At 44.4% G+C, this 20,512-nt stretch overlaps 1 long non-coding RNA gene across 1 annotated transcript; it reads right to left on the bottom strand.

Annotated features, from left to right (window-relative positions):
* Window positions 1-2,260: 2,260 nt before the first annotated feature.
* LOC128329259 (uncharacterized) lies at window positions 2,261-4,742 on the bottom strand. The gene is made up of 2 exons (XR_008309591.1): window positions 4,633-4,742; window positions 2,261-2,480 (listed from the first exon to the last, which is right to left on the bottom strand). It is a non-coding gene; the product is annotated as an uncharacterized LOC128329259 (long non-coding RNA).
* Window positions 4,743-20,512: the final 15,770 nt, after the last annotated feature.

Raw genomic sequence — 20,512 nt, 5'->3', positions numbered from 1 at the left:
GGATGCCGAACAAAGGCAATGGGCCCCAGCATGGCCTCTGGTTGCACCACAATCAGACCGGGTAAGTGATGTATGTAGAAAAACATCGGGGCCCGGAGAGAAAGGCAGAACTCATTCTGGGCCCGGGCTCAGTCCTGGAAAAGGTTTGCAAGGCCAGGGTTCAGGCCTGGAATCAGGGGTGTCGCTATAATATAAGCGGATGGGTTCAAAGAACCCGGTGGGAGGCAACTCCTGAGGACCCCACAGCTCCACCCTTTCCTATTTTCTTCATGATCTCCCTCACTCTGAGGGGCCGCCGGGGAGAGGGGTGAACACAGGCCCCCTCTCCCTTAGCTACGCCCCTGCCTGGAATACAGGTGAAACTCGGAAAATTAAAATATCGTGCAAAAGTCCATTAATTTCAGTAATGCAAATTAAAAGGTGAAACTGATATATGAGACAGACGCATTACATGCAAAGCGAGATAAGTCAAGCCTTAATTTGTTATAATTGTGATGATCATGGCGTACAGCTCATGAAAACCCCAAATCCACAATCCCAGAAAATTAGAATATTACATGGAACCAAGAAGACAAGGATTGAAGAATAGAACAATATCGGACCTCTGAAAAGTATACAGTGTACTGTGCTTGATTGGCCAGCAAACTCGCCTGACCTGACCCCATAGAGAATCTATGGGGCATTGCCAAGAGAAGGATGAGAGACATGAGACCAAACAATGCAGAAGAGCTGAAGGCCGCTAATGAAGCATCCTGGTCTTCCATAATACCTCATCAGTGTCACAGGCGGATAGCATCCATGCCACGCCGCATTGAGGCAGTAATTGCTGCAAAAGGGGCCCAAACCAAGTACTGAATACATATGAATGCTTATACTTTTCAGAGGTCCGATATTGTTCTATTCTTCAATCCTTGTCTTCTTGGTTCCATGTAATATTCTAATTTTCTGGGATTGTGGATTTGGGGTTTTCATGAGCTGTACGCCACGATCATCACAATTATAACAAATTAAGGCTTGACTTATCTCGCTTTGCATGTAATGCGTCTGTCTCATATATCAGTTTCACCTTTTAATTTGCATTACTGAAATTAATGGACTTTTGCACGATATTCTAATTTTCCGAGTTTCACCTGTAGTTGAAGTTCTGGTGCTTCTAAGAGCATGCAGAGTGTGTCTTTCGCTCTCTTCTGGATAACCACAGCCAAGTCTCATTCATTTGGGAGTCAGGCTGGGATTTCACATTAAAGGGATTCCAAGCAGGCTTGAGATGCAGCACAACTAATTCTTCTTTTGCTAGAAGTTAAATACCCAAGACATACAAGAGAAGAAATGGGGAAGTTAATAACACTGGAGCAAACTGTAACCATCAGATCCCTTCAGCATGTAACTGGATCCCATGCTGTGCCCCTGAGGCCTTAGAAGCTGCTTTACAGCTAATGGAAGCCTCTCTACAGTATGGAGCCTTGCTCGGTGCTGTCCTGCATCTGGGAATAGCCTGCCCAGAGACCTGCACCCAAAAGGGAGGTGAGGGGGAACCCACTGCTGAGCTCCACAGAGGTACCCATGAGATGAGATGGGTGGCAGCGACCAGTGTTTCTCCCTTGGATCATGCAAAGAAAATCTATGCTGTTTTGACTGTGGGCAAAAGAGCATCCTCACCAAGACCAGTGATGACTAGAGGGAGATAGATCAGGCCAGGACTCAGAGGAACATCCCCGTCATGTGGAGAAAGGATGGGGTATAATTTCATTGTTACAACTGCGTGTATGAGAAACAAAATCACAACTGCTGAAATTCTTGATTTTTAAACATTACTTAGAACAGTACTGGTTTTAAAAAGTGTAGTGTGGGGTGTCGTGATTAGATAATTAGACTAGGAGTGGAGAGATCTAGGCTCAAATTCCCACTCACTGGCTGATCTTGGGCTAGTCATGTTCCTTACAGGGTTGTTGTGAAAACAAATGGGAGTGTTCAATTATTATTATTATTATTTTTACATTTATATCCCGCTCTTCCTTCAAGGAGCCCAGAGTGGTGTACTACATACTTGAGTTTCTCTTTCACAACAACCCTGTGAAGTAGGTTAGGCTGAGAGAGAAGTGACTGGCCCAGAGGCACCCAGCTAGTATCATGGCTGAATGGGGATTTGAACTCGGGTCTCCTCGGTCCTAGTCAAGCACTCTAACCACTACACCACGCTGGAATGTCTGTCACTCTGAGTTATTTGCAGAAGGACTATAATTGCAAACAACAAAATATATCTGACATATATGTCTTTTTTTTTAAGGCAATTTCTTCATCAAATAACACAAATATGATGTCACCAGTTACCTTTAGAAAAAGGTTTGCTTTGAAGCCATTAATGTTTGGTTTCCTGAGTGTGTTTGCCTTTTGGTAGAGTTGCAATAGGTTTTTTCCACAGTGTTTTCCCTTGATCTTGGTTTTGCTTCAGGGCTCACTTTCTCTTTGGGTGATCTATCCTGTGTGTGTTGAAAGAAGAGTCAACAAAGTAAATGCACGGCAAAACCCAGCAGATCTTATACAAATTCTTTTAGAATTCCTTATTCCTTTACATTTCCATTCAAGTTCCACCCAAATTAAATATCAAAATTAATTTCAAATTTCACTTTGGGCAAAACGTGACAGCAACTGTAGATGAAAATGAGAGAGGCAATATCGTATGCAATGGCTTCTGATATAGGTCCATCTAGTCCATTTCTCCCTGCTCTGACTGGCAACAGATGGCTCTAAGCCAGCATCAATTTCCTTCAGTTTTTCAAAGGTAAAAATGACCGCGAGACCCCCTGAATTGGACTGAAGCAGCAGTGCTGTGGGAGTGGGAGAGAACCATTACTCCCTGCAGTTCCCCAATCCAAAAATTGCTATTTGCCCTGTGGGGGAAAATGTGCAGGTACATACAGATAGTATGTACAACATAAGTTGTGTATGTACACACAACTGTTCCAGTGAACCAGAAATCACACTTTCTGATTTCTGGTTGACATCTCCAGTAATTCACACATGCCATATGTGAATGCTGAGTTTTGAACACAGCCCATGATATTCAAAACAAAGGTTTGCAGTTTGTAAGCAACCTTTTAGCAGAAATGCAAAATATTTCCACTCACAACTTAGCTTGCTATAGTATATCACATCTTTTTAAAGAGGCTTTTAATTTTTTATCTGCTCCTTATAGCTGGTAATATTTTTAGTTCTCAGTTTTTAGTTTTTAGTTAATAACTTTTAAATTATTATTATGTGGTTTCAGCCTGGTCTTTTTACTTGCTTAATTTTATTAATCTTTTACTTTACATTGTATCTATTTTATTAATGTTGTGAACCACCTTGAGCAGTAGTGCACTGGAGGGGTGGGGTATAAACATATTTTTTAATAAAATAAAAGTAATAAAATAATTAAAAAAAATCCCTGAACATCTGTTTTTCTTTCAGTTCTGCTGATAAGTTCTGTGAAGCTCAAAAGCTTGCACAGTTCAATACCACCATGCAAGGTTAGTCCACTGAAAGTGAGGCTTTCACTCTCCTGTTGAGAAACAGGGACAACGACAGGCAATGCTATTCCAGTCATAAGGGTCCCCCTGCTAAATTTTTGCTCTGCTCTGTCAGAATGGGAACGTGTGCTGGAGGGTGTTGCCCTTTATTTCTACTACTGTTGGCTGGATTACTCTGCCTCTGTGTCAGCACTTTTATCTTTTTACTGCCAGTTCAGACAGGGCAAATGATGTATCCTTCACTCCACACTTTGCTATAGGCTAGGGCAGAGTCGGAAGTGAATAATGGAAACCAAAGGGTGGTGACAGGGATGATTTGGAGAGAAAGTGCCCGGCTACTTTCCCATCAATGCCTCACCCACAATCAACTAATTTTTTTTAAAAAAAATCCCTGTCTCCCATTGGGTTAAAAAGAGCGTTGCGGGCTCTTGCATGTTACTGCAGGGAAGATTCCTTGCAGGTTAACTATAAAAAAACTGAAATTATGATGTTTGCAAAGTCCCCTAAGAAGTTGAATTGGAGTATTGATGGCTTCAAAAATTGAGCAAGTTGACTATTTAAAATATGTAGGGGTCATTTTCCAAGCAAAAGGCAGCTTAAATGCACATAAAGAGTTTGTAATGCAAAATGCCCAAAGCAGTATTTCAGTAATCCTAGCTTCTTTTTTTTAAACTAGAGATGGACAGTTTATCTTGGCTGCCATCAAACTATATGAAGCTAAAACGTTAGCCCATTTTCTTTATGGTGCTCAGACCACCCAATATTCCCGTTTCGCAGCCTTAGAAACAACCCAAACCAAGTTTCTGAGAAGCCTATTTCAAGTGCCTTGCTGTGAGTCTAATAAGAGTGGAAACTAGGGTCTGGCTAGCAGTTTGCAATTTATGGTTAAAGCTTATCCCCCCCCCCTCCCAAGAGTTTGCCATCTTTGATACTGAAGGATGGCTTTCAGTCGCGATGGACATTATTAATAGCAGAGAAACTCTATTTACTTGGATTCTCTCCTGAGCTATTGAGAGTGTGGGCCCTCAAACAAAGGCTGCTGGATATCACATACCAAAATGACCTAAGTTCAAATAAGTTTTATCTTGGGAACCAAATATATAATTCAAAACCAGCTAGGTACCTTGGCATGCTAATGGTGCCTAAGTATAGGAGAATGGTTGTAGGCACATTTTAATGCTCTTCCATCAGTAATGCTCTTCCATCAGAGGTTTTGGAGGGTAGCAGTCTTCCCTTTAACAGGGATTCCCAGATGTTGATTACAACTCCCATAATTCCCAAACAAAAGCCATTGCGGCTGGGGATTCTGGGAGTTGTAGTCAACAACATCTGGGAATCCCTGTTAGAGGGAACACTGGAGGATAGGTTTAAGTGGATTCCTTTTGAGCAACGGGTATGCCCATGTGGAGATGGAGTAATTGAGTTTATAGCCCATGATTTATTATACTGTACTTTTTATCGAGATTCTCGTACTTCTCTTATAGCTCCTTTAAGAAATTTTCCAGGCCATTCAGATGAGATTTTTTTGTATGTTTCCTTCTTGCTTACTACGACTCTGATGTTACATATAATGTGGCCAAATTTTGTATGGTGGTCAATAGAATGAGAAAGACTCTAATACTCAATCCAATTGTTATAGTTTAAAGCAGAGTTTCTTAACCTTGGGCCCCCAGATGTTGTTGGACTACAACTCCCATCATCCTCAGCCACAAAGGCCATTCTGGGGATGATGGGAGTTGTAGTCTAACAACACGTGGGGGCCCAAGGTTAAGAAACCCTGGTTTAAAGGGTAATTGTTATTAATGAATTGTTATTAATGTTTAAAGTTTATCTGTCTACTTTGTATTGCTGGTCAGAGACCAAAATAAAACTTAGCTGAATTGAACTGAACTATACTTTTTGGAGAAAGGGTAGACCAGAGAAAGTCAGGAGGAGCATGGATTTGTTAAAGCAGGAGGGACCACTTTAAAGATGGAGAAAAAACTTTAAAAGGTGTTCAGCAGTTAATTAACTTCTGAGAAGAAGGATCCGGGCTCAGGTACTCTTCACTTGCCAGCATCGTATAGTGGACTAGAGCTGGGGAGACCTGAATTAAAATCTTCATTCAGCCATGAGACTCACTGGGTGACACTGGGCGTGGGCCAGTCACTTACCTCTCACAGGTTTGCTGTGAGGATAAACATAATTATGCCCAGTGGTCTGGGCTCCTAGGAGAAGGAGTGGGATATAAAATTAATAATAACAACAATAATAATAATAAACATATAGAGAAGTTTTTCACACCAGGCTTTTAGTTCTCATCTCCTCCGGAATGGAGGGAGTACGTTCACATATCAGCCAAATTTACCCTGAAGTCCCTCAGGGTAAATTCCTCCCCAATATCTCCCCGAGATATCGGGGAGATATCTTCCCACACAATTTGGGTTTTTCATTGCGCGTTAGAGTGTAGCCCAATTTATCTTCCCACACAATTTGGGTTTTTCATTGCGCGTTAGAGTGTAGCCCAATTTATATCCGGAGTAAAAAAAAAATCCACTTTTTGTGTCTGTTTTTTTGGGGGGGAGCAACTTCTAATTCGCAGGAAAGCCTCACAGAAAACCCGCCGTAAAGCCTGCTGTCTGGGAAAGCTCAGAGGGATAGTCTTGAGAACTTTTGATGAAAAGCAGTATATAAAAATGTGTAATATCAGTAGTCCTACTGCAGCAAAAACGAAAAGGAATCTTGTTATGCCTTAAAGACCAAGGCTGTCCCTAGGGAGTGTGGGGCCCTGGCGAGGTCAAGCGGTGGCCCAGAGATGCGGGACTCCTGTAAGGCAAAGCAGTGTCAGCACGGAGATTCCTGCCTGGAGTTTTGCTGTCTGTCCCACTGTTGCTGGCCTCCAGAGCACAGCTCTCACCCCCAGCCACACTGACCCAGCCCTCTGACCCTGCCACAGTGTGTTCTGCTCAGCTGCATGCGATAGAGACTCTGGCTGGGCTGCACTCCAGGGCCAGCAGCAGTGGAGACAGGGAGATTCCAGGGCTTATTGAATGCTTGGGCTTATGGTACGAGTTTCTCTTTGTTACCGCATTCATAAGTTTTGTGGATATACCTGTTGTGTGTCCATCTGTCTGTCTGTGCGAGGCGGTTGTCAGGGTTCCCGGGCACCCTGTGTTACTCGTAGGGTCCTAGGAAGTCACTTTGCAAAGTTTGGTCCCGATAGCTCAAAGGATGTGAGAATGTATAGGGAACAGACAGGCAAACAGACATTCAATTTTATATAGACAGATAGTGATGCTGCCTCTGTTTGGCTCCATCAGGGAGGCCAAACTCTGCATCCTGAGATGCTTCAGCCTTTGCTGCTCCATTCCAGGCTCTCTCTAAATCCTTCCTTGAGTCTATCTCTAGCAGCTTGCTTCACGCACACACCCCTTGTAGGGGAGGGGGGGGGGAATCAGGTAATCCTATAGGAGGTGGGAAGTGTGTGACTCACATTTCATAATGGCTCCTTCTCTAGGATTAGATTGGAGCCATCCAGAATCTTTAGAGTTGTTAAGAGTGATTTAACTTACAGAATGGCCAGCCAACTAAGTACCCCATACTCACAATTCTATATTAACATGGGGGAGAGAAAGAGAAAAGATGGGTGGATTGAAGGGGATCTGGAATACAAACATTGCAGTTTGTGACCACGATTATGTACAGTTTAATCGCAGAGCACAGGCACCAATGGGGACTTCCCTCCTGAGGCAAATAGCAATGGAAGTGGGGTGGAATCTGAACCGGGACTATGGTGGGGCAATTTGGATTTAGGTCAGATTGTAAATGTAATGTACATATAATGCTATTTATACTTAACCAGGAGTGCAGACCGCCCCCCTAAGCATTTGAGGAGTCCCCCTTCGTTTTACTGCTCCCTCACCAAACATACTGTCATATCTTCAAAACCCCAAAACATATCTTCAGTCCCCGAAACATATTTTTCTCACTCACCGAAGTGTCTATCCACTCCCCAACAATATCTTAAGTGAGGAGTTGCTCCTCATGCTTTCCCTCTGTCTGCAGTCACCCCTATCTAACAAACATGCATACCCCAATCACACAATCTGTGCATGGTCTAGTTTGCCCTTTGCCCCCCTCCTCCCTCCCCCGGGAATGACCAGCAGTGAAAGGTCATTAAATAAGCAATCAAGCTACACTAAAGCAAGGGAGATTGCAACCTCATCTGATATAACAGAACTTCATTTCCTTTCTGTAAGGAGGTAGCTGAACATCACTACTTTACAGTTCCAAGGGCTAGGGGGCCATCTGAGGCTGAACGGATGGGTATTTGTTTTTTGTTTTAAATATGAGACCTTAAAGAAGACTTTTAGTCTCTTGCATTAAGGTGACAAGAAATGGAAAAGAGTCATTTAAAACTGAATACATATCCAATTGCTTTCATTCCGTTTACAGATGTAAATAATGCAAAACAAACAAAACCCAACTAAAACATCACCACTGTTGAAAACCACCTCTTAAATACAGTAAAGAGAGGGGTCAATTTCCATTGCTTGGAGGACTTCCCTGGGGGTATGAATGCAAGGAGCTTTCAGATGCAGGAGGCCAAGTTACACTGCAGACTGGTCAGACAGCTGCCCTAAAATATTGCTTCTCACGGCTGGGTGACGTTTTTCATTAGTAAGTTATTAACAAAGCCATCAGAGATGGATCATGGTTGGGTCCTGACTTCTTTCTGAAAACTGGACGTGGAGAGGGGGGCAGAATCTCATAGGTTGATGTTTGCCTGCAATATCCAGACGTCAGAAAGACTGTGGGCATCAATCCTAGATGGAGCTGGCCAAGTTCAAATGACATGATCTCACTGGTCTGGCATGCCTACTGATCAAAGGGGGGAAATCAGAGCAAGATTATGTTTAAATTTTGGTCTGTATGTAATAATCTCATAAATATGAAATACTGCTGTCTCCTTTTATTCTTAGTTATGTATTTTTAGTCGTTCTGGTGGGCTCACTTTCAGTACCTTGATCTATGTTCAGGAGGACTTTCTAAAATTTATGTGGTTTTATTGTTTGTAGTAGAAGTTTGATTGTTTTCTCTTCTTCATTTGTTTTAATCTCATGCTGGTCACTGACCAAAATAAAGAGATTTGATTTGATTTGATTATGAAAAACAGGGTTGTTATTCTTTGTAAAACTAAAGAGTTCACAAAGCAGTTTACATAACAGAAGAAATGTTTAAAAGTGAGACAAAGCATGAGTCCCAAAGGGACTCACAATCTAAAAAGCAACACAAGGGAGACACCAGCTGAATCTCCAGCCAAGTCTGAAAAATCTCCAGCCACTGGAGAGATACAATGATCAGTTGAATAGGGACAGGTGCTATCTATCAACAAAACAATGTTTTGAAAACATAAGACAACACCTCTTTAAAAGTGCCTCTTTGCCCAGGAGTAACCTGATTAAAATGAGGAGATGCTTGGAAAGGGGTGTGTGTGCGGGCATCTGAAATTATCGTAAGTGTAAGGTGTTTTTATAACACCTATAATATTTTAAGCACTAAGCGTAAAGCTAACAATAAATATGGATGAATAATGTTTGAAGCTGAAATCCTACAAATTTCAAACAGTTATTATACTTCCCTTTTGCAAGCACATTAATTTAATTCTCAAGTTCAAGTATTTCTTGAACTTAAGAAATTACCCCTCTTGTTTTTAGATATTCAAATAATTCTGACAAGTTTTACATAAATTTACTTCTTTCTGACATTCATACTGATGTTTGGCAGCAGGTAGCCGGGTTTTGTATGGCTACAATGAAGAGCCGCACATGGGGTGTTAGAAATGGTCAATTTAGGTTTTTAGGTGGTTTCATCTTATCTTATTTTACTCTTATGTAATAGCTTCTATATACTATTCTTATATATCTGTATCAATATTTACTCTTAAGGTTCTTTTCATATGAGTCTGAGTTGAAATCTGTTTATCTGATCAAAGATCGTAATAAACTGAAGTGAACTGAACGAATTTTAAACTGTTCTTTTCCTTCCCTTTTGCAAGCACATTAATTAAAAGAATTCTATTACATTTATTTAATTTCTTGAACTTTCCTATAAGTGTAATCTACATAAAATGACTTTGCCCAGTCAATGATGGGCCTCACCTACTAGTGTGGCCATATTTCTTCTCTCTTCATATTTCTTCCTGTACTGATCTCGCTCAGAGTCAGAAATTTCCTTCTTCTCTGACAAGTTCAGACACTCAGACAAGGGGCACCAGCTAAAAAATCCACACACACCATTTCCTAGTTCCCTCTGTCTTATCTTTAATGAGATCCCGGTTGTGAGCAAGAGAAATCAATAACCCTCATCTTTGTTTTGCACTGTGCCAAAGAAGGCCAAGTGCATTCCCATCAGTCCTGGCTGATAAGCACATTTGTATGGGTGTCAGCATGGGGAGCGAGAGAAGGATATGCTCCAATTTGCCAGTGAGAAGGAAAAGGAGCAGGGGCCTTGTGCTGGGGCTAGAGAAGGTCAAACAAGGCACTAATAGGACTGGTGGTATAATTAGATGGCAGGCAGGGATTTCTTTGGCATCTAAACACAAATAATATGAAGGTGAAGACCTTTTTGTTCACTCAGACCTTTTGCATTTTAAATTTTAACTGATTTTTCTTTAAAAGTCTTTTAAATGATTTTGTACTGTATTTTGTATTTTCTTTCTCCCCCTTTTTGGTCTGTTATGATTTAATGTGTTGTGTGTTTTTATTTCATGTTTTAACGTTGTGTTGTAAGCCAATAGCTACCAAGAGAACAATTTGTTATGGGGCGGCTAACAAATAAAAATGGATGTCGTTGTTGTTGTTATGCTATTTACACACAGTCTTCCAGATGTTATTGAGTGGATTTGGTACTTTAATTATTGGGCCCTTTCCAAGGATCTAGGATAACTAAAGAAGAATTAAAGATATGGTCGTAGTATTTGTGCTGTCCCGAGTAGTGTGGCCTTCTGTAGCTGATGTGTTATAATTTTATTGATGCCCAAGGTGTTGAGATTGTGTTCAAGTTCTTTTGGTACTGCACCAAGGGCACCAACAACTATCGGCACCACTGTTCTTTTCTTTTTCCAGAGCTGCTCAGTTTCAATCTGAAGGTCCTAGTATTTCGTTATTTTCTACAATAGCTAAGTGCTATTTTCAACAGTTGTTTTTCGTTGACTCATCTATCCCCTGGGATTGCAGTATCAGTTATCAGAACCCGATTCTTCTTGATGACTGTCAGATTAGGCATTTGGTGTGCTAAATACCTATCAGTTTGTATTCGAAAATCCCAAAGGATTTTTGCCTCTTCATTTTCTGTGACCTCCTCAGTTGGATGATTCCACCAATTCTTGCTTGCTGGCAATTTGTAATTCTTGCAAAAGTTCCAGTGGATCTTTGTTGTGTCTTTCCTTATATTCACCCCTCTGATGGGCACTATCTTGATGAAGTGGAGGGGCTTGCGAGCTTTGAGGATGCAGAGAGCTATGCTGGAGGGTCACCCAAACCAGACAGACCTCTGCTGAGAAGCCAGACTCTATGAAACGTAGGTTAGCGGATCAACGTTGATCTATAATGTGAATAATAATAATAATAATTATTATTATTATTATTATTATGGTATCATAGTTCAAACCCTAACCCTAAACCTTAAAAAAAAAAAAATCAAACATCAACCCAAAATTAAAATGACAGGTTAACATTAATAGCATCTTCAAGACTGATAATGGGGGGAAAACCAGGACAAAACCCCCAATACATTCCAATGTGAGGAACCATGCACAACTGATTAAGCAGAGCCAATAGAGCAAATGTGAATACAACAAATATTTCTAAACCATTTTTCAACAGAAGTTCCCAAAGCTGTTTACATAGAAATAAGTAAGTAAGCAGGGGCGGAGCCACCATTGGGGGAACGGGTTCAAAGAACCCGGGCCGCCACCAATCAGGGGCCACAACTGCAGCCCCAGACATGCCATCTGACGTCAGGCGCGGGGAGGGAGTTATTTTGGTCCCAAATGGGGCCCTGTGGCCCCGTTTGGAACTGAAACCAGCCCGCACTGCCAAGCAGCGGGGCCGCAGTGATTCTCCCTGCCTTAAAGGCAGGGAGAACCGCTCCTGGCCTCGCTGCCAACACAGCGGGGCTGATCAATCTCCCTCCCAAATGGAGCCACATGGCCCCATTTGGAAGGGAGACCATGCCCTTGCATCTGACATCAGATGTGGGGGTATGGCTAGCTGCCCCCTGCATCTGACATCAGACATGGTGGGTGGGGCCAGGGGGCTGCGGTGGCCACACATGGGCCACCACCAGCCTCCCTACGCTCCTGTAAGTAAATTAAATAAAGTGGGTCCCTGTCCCCAAAGGGCTCACAATCTAAAAAATAAATGTAAGATAGACACCAGCAACAGCCACTGGAGGGATGCTGTGCTGGGGCAGTGCATGGGGATCTCAAAGGCATTATGCCTGCCTTACTGCATTGCTAGATACTGCCTCTGGTCCCTCTCTCTGCAAGCAGGCTTTTGCTTAACAGGCACAGCATATCCATGCCTTTCCTCTCTTATTTAACTATATATTTAATTCTCCTGGGTGTGCCAGGGAAAAATGTGTCCCGGCAGCCCAGCTGATTGGCTGGGCTGCAGGGCGCCTGATTTGCTGGTGCACCCAGGAGAACAGCAGCAGTGGCGGCCATGGCCGGGGAGCCAGGCGGGCCCGGCCACGGAGGCGAGGCGGCGGGCCTGGCCGGGCAAGGCCGCGGAGGCGAGGCAGCGGGCCTGGCCGCGCCACAGGCCAGGCGGCAGCGGGCCAGGCAGCCAGGCGGCAGCCGGCCAGGCGACGGGCCAGGTCGCGGTGTGGGCCAGGCGGCGGTGGGCCCCAGCCTGGCCGCAGATGTGAGGCGGCGGGGGTGGCCCGGCCCGCCCGACAGCGCGGTAGTGGTGGTGCGGCGGGGCGGGGTGGGGTGGGGGCGGCCCGGCCCGGCCACGGCGGTGAGCCCGGCCAGGCCCGGCTGCGGCGGCGGGACTCGGCACTCGGCCCGGCCGCGGCAGCAGCACTCGGTGGCGGGCCAGGCAGCGGCGGGCCCCAGCCCGCCCAACAGCGCAGTAGTGGTGGTGTGGTGGTGTGGCGGGGTGGGGGTGGCCTGGTCCGGCCGCGGCGGCAGCACTCGGGTCAGCTAGTATATTATTAATTTTTCTATGTAAACCGCTTTGAGAACTTTGGTTAAAGAGTGGTGTATACATATCCTTTGATATTGACATCTCCGATGTGAAGATGCCCAAGGCAGCTCAGAATCATAATGTAAAACATCAGTAGAACATTTTTTTAAAAAACAAACAAAACAAAAACTTTGAGGTTTTTGGGGGGGATGAGGGGGAGTCAGAAAGGAAAGGGAGAGAATGGAGAAAGAGAAAACATGGTATTGTTTCTGAATAAAGCTTAGTGAAAGAAACATCAGATTGTTCACAAGGGAAGCAGCAATAAACAGTCCTGCCAGGGGCGTAGCAAGGTTGGAGTGGGCGTGGAGACGAGCTGCTGATTAACAAAGGAGAATTTCAACCACGCAATGTGATCCTATGTATGTTTTCTCATAAATCCTAACAAATTCAGTACAGTTTGCTTCCAGGTAAGTGTGCAGAGAATTGCAGCCTCAGGCAGCAAATCTAACCACATCTAGCTGGAAGTACATTTCACTGAAACCTAAAGGACTTTGTAATTTTTTTGTCATGAAACAGCCACTTATTGGGCTTTTAAAAATGGTTTTTTAATTTAAAAAATATTAAAAACCAACAATTTGTCCAATCCACTTCAATTTAAATATACATATTCCTCTCAAATCTCTCTGCTCAAAACCAAAGCCCTATGCCCAGTCATTCCAAGTGATGGTTTGTTTGTTTCTTTGTTTAATGAAAGCAAACGGCAGATTCTTCCATATCGGGGTGGAACTACTTTTTTAAAAAATAGGTTTTATTAATTAAAAAAATATTTAAATCCAGCAAATTCCTCAATCTCTGAATTAAATATTTAGAGTCATTTCAATCTGCCCTACATCCCCCCCCCCTTATATTAAAGCTCTATGGCAAGCAATCCCTAAGTATCCAAGGGTGGGGGGGGGGAATAACCACAAAAAGGAAATCACATCCTACCTCTATTACTAAGCCTGAGGAGTCAAAAGCTGGGCAGAGCTGTGGTGGAGGCCACCCTCCCTGCCTGCCTGCCTGCCTGCCTGCCTGCCTCCTTCCTTCCTTCCTTGCTGCCTGCTTGCCTGCTGGCACTCGGGTTCAGGCTTCAGGGAGGCCTGCATGGAGGCCTCTCTGGAAGCCCCGCCCACACACTGAACAGCTGAGAGGCGGAGACTGAAGGGGCTGCAGCTGCTGGCAGGCTGCTTCGCTCCCCTGTCCAGAGCAGGAGGGCTAGCAGGAGAGGGGGCCAGCAGGCAAGGTAAGGGGGACTGGCTAAGGGGCCTGGGGCAGGGGCCTCCAGGCCCTGTGGGTCTAGAGACATTTGTCTCCCCTTGCCCAATAGAACTTACACCCCTGATTCCCACATAACTGCATTTGTTTATGTTGCACGCACTCTACATGGGACTGCCCTTCAAGACAGTCCAGAAATTTCAGTTGGTCCAGAATGCAGTTGCCAAGCTATTGTCTGAATGCTATTATCTGGGGCCAGAAGGGCAGACAATATTTTGCCAGATTCTTTACCAGATTTACTGGCTGCCAGTTTGTTTCTGGGCTCACTTCAAGGTGCTGGTATTGACCTATATGACCTCGGTTTCCTATGACGAGAGTATCTCAGGGATTGCCTCCTCCCATGTAAACCTGGTTGAGCACTTTGCTCTACTTCTGAGACCTCTCTTGAGTCCTCCTAACAACAGATGTGCAGCCCGTGGAGACAAATTAGTGACAGGGATTCTCATGTGGCTCCCAGGATGTGAAACACAGTTCCCCAAGAGAGCTGCACCTCTCTCGCTGCCTGTTTTTATGAGAGCTTCAGTGGGCATTGTTAAGACAGGACCTCTTTAGTTCCACCCCACTGCTGCTTTTAAATTGCTGTTGAATTGTTTTGATTTTATTTCAGTCTGCTGATATATTCTTGTACTGTATTATTTCTATAACTGTAAGCCACCTTCAGTACACATCTGTAGAGAAAGGCTGAGTAAAAATCATTAACATAAATTTAAAAATTCATTCATCGAAGCTCTTCCCACAATCGAGGAGGAAGGGCTACCCTCTTTTGTGGGGAGGAAGCCCGAAAGTACTTACCTCCCCGCAGACAATCCTCAACCGGGCTCTGGGTGGGCGGATTTCCCGCCCAGATGAGCGATGGCTTGTCTCCGCCGCTCCTGTGCCTGGCCGTGGCTCACCCATCAGTTTAAAGGGGTGGGCGCAATGAAGCACCATTGTGCGCCCCCCTGGAAGCCCAGGAACGCACCGCGCAAGTGTGCAGTGCATTCCTGGGATACACCCCCCCCAAGTGTGCCGGCCACCTGAGACACAATCAATTGAACGAAGTTAATGGAGCACTCACTCCGTTAATCTCGTTTAAAGGGGTGGCTACGTAGGCAGGCTTGCTGCTGTGGAGCCACTGGGCTCACCCTCGAGCCCACCTGTTTTCAAGAGCGAGCAAAACTGGGCTGGACTCCCTTAGCCCGGTTTTGCTTGCTCTTGAGAATAGCTTCATCTTTTCTTGTCTCTCTGCCTTCCCTGTTCCTCTTCTCTTTGTTGGTTTGTTATCCTTGTCTCCATCTTACTTCTATTGTTTCCTGCCACTGCATTCAGACATTGCATGAACTGGCTTAGAACTTCAGGTTGCAGTTAATATTCTAAACTAGGGATCACGTCACAGACAATCCCCTATTTCCAGTTTGGGGAACGCCAGAGGCAGGTTAGCGTTTCCCCTCCCACTTTCTGGTCCTCCAAGCTTGGTTCCACCCACTTGTACAGCCCTACCAGTGCCAGGCTGTGGGCATGGCTTCACAACTCACAAGAGGGAGGGCGTTCTACAGGTCCAGCGCATCCAGCACCGACCTACCACTGCCGTTGCCTCAAGGTTTGCAGACTTCAAGCAGTCCTCCCCTGGTAATGCTGCTGGCCCTTTAATTATAAGAGCAGCAGGGCCTGATGTGCCTGTTGGCAGCCGGCAGAGGAAGTAGGAAGTGTGCAGGAAGGGGCGTGACATTCAGTCAGAGACATGCCATGGAGTGCTGGGTAAGCCCTAAAGTGTAATTGCTGCTGGTGCTGCTCCAAGCTGGCCTTTCACTGGTCGCATAACCTGTAAGCACAGTTATTCATTCATTCATTCATTCATTTGTCAAATTTGTGCACCACCCCAAACTTTCATCTCTGGTCTGTTAACAATGTTATAGCAGCAGATGCATGCAGACAACACGACAACCCCTTCTAACTAGTGATGTGCACGGACCGGTCCGGAGAACATTCCACAGGCCTCCGGACCGGTCTGATCATGGGGCGGCTCGGCGGTTCAAACGCCGGGGTGGAGATTCCTTTAAGGGTGGGGGGAGGATGTACTTACCCCTCCCACCGCTTTCCCCCCGCCAGCACGTTTTTTAAAAAAGCATTTGGAGAGGCAGGATACCTCCCTGCCGCCCCTTCTCCCTCTTGGTAGCAAAAGGCTTCAGAAAGCCTTTTGTGCGTGCGCATGTCGCGTGCATGTCATGTCTCCGCGATGTGCATGCGCGATGTGCGTGCGCGACATGCGCACACGCAAAAGCCTTTCTGAAGCTTTTTGCTGCTGAGAGGGGGAAGGGGTGGCAGGGAGGTATCCTGCTGCCCCAAATGCTTACAAAAAAATGTGCGCCGGTGGGGGAAAAGCGGTGGGAGGGGTAAGTACACCCTCCCCGCACCCTTAAAGGAACCCCCACCACAGTGCCAGACCTCAGCTCCGTGGTTCTGTGCACATTCCTACTTCTAACAGAGGGTTAGAGCAGTGAAACTGAGAAGTAATCCCAGCTCCAAATTCCAGTTTGGGGAGTAAACGGAACCCTGTGGTTTGGTTGCGAGGCCATGGTTGCATGCATTCACACATCGCATGAAACTTGAGTTACAGGTTTGCTGGTAACCTGTAACTCCGGTTTCTTGCGATGTCTGAATGCAGCCACAGATTGTAAACTGTACAGCTAAAATAAAAACTGCAACAGGATAAATATTGTCACATAAAATGATTTGATAGCTGAAAATAAAATTTAAAAAATATTTTTTAGTTCTCACATAAAAATAAAATTAGTGAACAATGTAGTATGTTCTTGTAAAATGTTACCTCTTGGACTGTTGTAGAAAATGGAGACATGGTTAGTAAATTGATATTTCAACATAATCTGCATTGTGTTGAACAGTGGGGCAGACCTCCTTCCATTGCCCCCACAAGGAAAATATATTTCCAGGATGCAGAAAACTTGAAATCCTGCCTTCAGCTGTTGACATATGGCCCCTTTTAACAATTACACCCACTTCTTAAAGAGACAGAACATTTTGGTGCATATAGGACACTGACTAAACAACAACAAACAAAACAACAAAGTAAGCAGAACTGAGCACCCACAACATTCACCCTATATCTGCCCCCCGCCCCGAATATTCCACTCCAGGGGCTGCAAGAGGTAGCTGGTGCCTAAGCTGTTTCCCCATTCCCCCCAGAGATGGTGATGAAATCCCCTCCCCAATAAGGTCCATGTGGGAGAAGGAACTGACTGTGTAATTTGACCATCTGTTCCATTATTCGAGGCCCATAAGTACCAAATGACATGTGTTGGAAGTGTGCCTGGAGGAACCTGGGATCACATCCAGTTGGGTGAATCTGGAATCGTGTGGGGAGTGGGATGTTTGTTGCCATTTCAAAACAATTGAGGATTTTTTCCTGCCCACCACCCCGTCCCCGAACCCACTTCACACTTGGATGTCCCGATTGGAAGGAGGATAGTGCAGAGAAAAGAGATCAAGAAAGATGGAAAGGTAACAGAAGCATTGTGGTCAAACTGGTGTAATCTCTAAGGATGATATATAAAGAATCAGACCGCGTATAAATGCTGCATACTGCACACCAAACAGCATCAGTAGATACCACATGCTAAGAACATGTCCAAAAGTATAGCAGATGCTCACCAAACACAGAAGATCCACAAAAATAGATGGGAATTGGAGGGAGCCAATTTGGCTGGGGCCTGCTTGGAAGTATTACCTAAATTATCCTGGATTTGTTTGCTTAGGTATTACCTAAGTTACCCTCTCCTACAACATACCCATCCCAAACCTGCTTTTAAGTATCATAGTTAGGAATCCCCCAAAAGGAATTCTCAGCATTCTCACAAGACTACAGCTCTCATCATGGTTGTCCAGGGGTAGGTTTGCAAACTGTCCCTCATTACACAGGATGTCCCTCATTTCAGGGATGAAATGTTGGTCCCTATAGGAACAGCATTTGTTCCTCATTTATTCAAAAGCATATAATTCAATTACATATACATCAATGATACTCAGGCTCTTGATTGCCACTGCATCCAGCCCCCACAAACTTGTGTCCCTCATTCTGGTAATGAAATGTTGGCAACTCTATGCAGTGCTGTAGTGTGGTGACTGTGAGGCTGAAAGTCTCTGGTTCCAATCCCATGAACTCACTAGGAGGCTTTTAGGCAAGCCATTTTCTCTCCGCACCAGATCCCCTCTGCAATATGGAGATAATGATAGTGCTCTGCATTGCAGGATTGTTGTAAGGATTTCCGAGAAAATGTATTTGAAACGCTTTCAGCATGTATATAACAACGAAAATATAGCACACAATATATTACAAGAATGGACCCAAAACAAAATATTGCAGTGTATCCCGGATGTGCCAGTGTTACCTGAGCCTGTGAATGAGCATGGGGCATGGAGCATGAGAGCGGGGGGGGGGGAGAGTTAGCAACAAAGACTGTTCTCACTTGGGTCTTACTTCATATGCAACTTTCCCCCCATGGTTTCTGGGTGGTTGTGTGTGTTTGCGGGAGAACTGGTGCTCTTTTTGTTCAAGCCCTCCTCTCTCCCTACAGAGTTCCATTACCCTGCCCACCCACTCAGTTAACTGAGCTCACGAACATTCTGTCCCATCGACTCACATGGGGGCAGCGTGGTTTTTAAATTTTTTTTATCCCTTTTAGATTTTTTTCTCCAGATACACCGATATATCGGCAGACCACCCCAGGTTTGCTGGTATTTCCCACATGCCTGCAGACACTCGGGTTCTCCATCTGTAAGAGTCCCAAATTGCAACACTTTCAGAAAGAGTATATAGATATTAAGTGTGTGCTTGCGGTGTGAGTGATTAACTTGTGTTAGGAAAGAGCAGCAATGAGGAACAAGAGAGACAGCAGTGGGTGATGATGATGATTTCAGGATCAGAAAGGGGTACCCTGTGTAGTGCAAGATTTTTTCATCATAGTTCAGGTGTGCTTTTATGGAGTCTGGCAGTAGATCCTTGAAGGAAAAAGGCCAAGAATGAGTTTGTTCAGCACGCATCGTACTTGACCTATAGAGGCATTGCACTTTGTACACACAGCACCCTTCTCCTTGGAAAGTGGGAGGAGCAGCAGAGATGACAGCTGGCAGCACACCCCTGAACACCCCCCTCCTCCCTGCCCCAGTTGGAAGAAGTTTAATTTATCCTTGCCACACAGCAGGGACCGGCTGCAAATTGTATTCATCAACAAATTACAGCAATTAAAAGAGGGGAGAAGGATACAGATGAGAGTGAGATATGACCAAATGGTAGCCATTTAGCAGTAATTAGACATTAGAAAGAGGGAGGAAAGAGGGGGAAGGAAATCAGTATATAGAAACAATATTATTAATATTAGGATTAATGCTTTTTGCTTAATTTTCAGTTGCAATGAATTCCCAAACCACAAGAAGAAGAAAAACTATAATATACAAACAATACCTAAATACAACAAAACAATAAAAGCAACAGAATAAAATAGCAAAATGTATAAAACACAGCAGCAGCAGTAGCAGCAGCAGCAGCAACAACATGATGAAAACAGACTTTTTAAAATAGTAGTAGATCATTTGATATAATGCTCCTAATGGTGAGCAAAAGATCTAAATTAATTGCTGGGGTGAATCAAGAAAGTTTTGATCGCTGCCAAAAATGTAAACCAAGGTGAGTCTTTCCGGAGAGGGCGTTCCATAGGTAAATATTCCATCACCAGTAAATAAGTGCTCTTTTCAGTTGCCATTGTCTCATTCATGAAGGTGAGGGCACATGGAAAATAACCTCTCATGGAGCTCTCGGCAAGTTCATATGACCAAAGGTTGTCCAAGTATCCTGGTTCCAAGCCATAAAGGGTTTTCAAAGTTAAGACCAACACTTCAAATTGTGCCAGGAAGTCAACAGGAAGCCAGTGGAATTTCTCCAACACTGAGGAGAAACATCCCCATTATTGACCAATACTAGACAATTATGTTGCTACCACATTTTTCGTCAATAGAAGTTTCCAGGTAGTCTTCAGTGGCAGCCCACGTACAATGCATTGCAGTAGTCTTAGCTGAAAGGGTAAACTCAGTGTGTGGCAACGGTGTAAAAGGCCACTTCCATGCTAGGGATCATTAGGAAGGAGATTGAAAATAAGAATGCTAGTATTATAATGCCCTTATACAAACCTATGGTGCGACCTCATTTGGAGTACTGTGTACAATTCTGATCACTGTATCTTAGGAAGGACATTGTTGAACTGGAAAAGATGCAGAAGAAAGCAACTGAGATGATCAGGAGCCTGGAGCACCTTCCTTATGAAGCAAGGCTACAGCATCTGGGGTTTTTTAGTTTGGAAAAGAGGCGACTATGGGAAGAGATGATAGAGGTGTACAAAATTATGCATGGAGAAGAGTGAGTGGACAGAGAGAAATTTTTCTCCCTCTCTCACAACATTAGAACCAGGAGCCATCCCATGAAACTGAAGGTCGGGAAATTTACGACCGATAAAAAGGAAGTACTTTTTC

The sequence above is a fragment of the Hemicordylus capensis genome, chromosome 6 (genome assembly GCF_027244095.1).
Source record: "Hemicordylus capensis ecotype Gifberg chromosome 6, rHemCap1.1.pri, whole genome shotgun sequence".
Taxonomy (NCBI): domain Eukaryota; kingdom Metazoa; phylum Chordata; class Lepidosauria; order Squamata; family Cordylidae; genus Hemicordylus; species Hemicordylus capensis.
The sequence above is the reverse complement of the archived record's forward strand: the minus strand, read 5'-3'. Positions and strand labels throughout refer to the sequence as shown.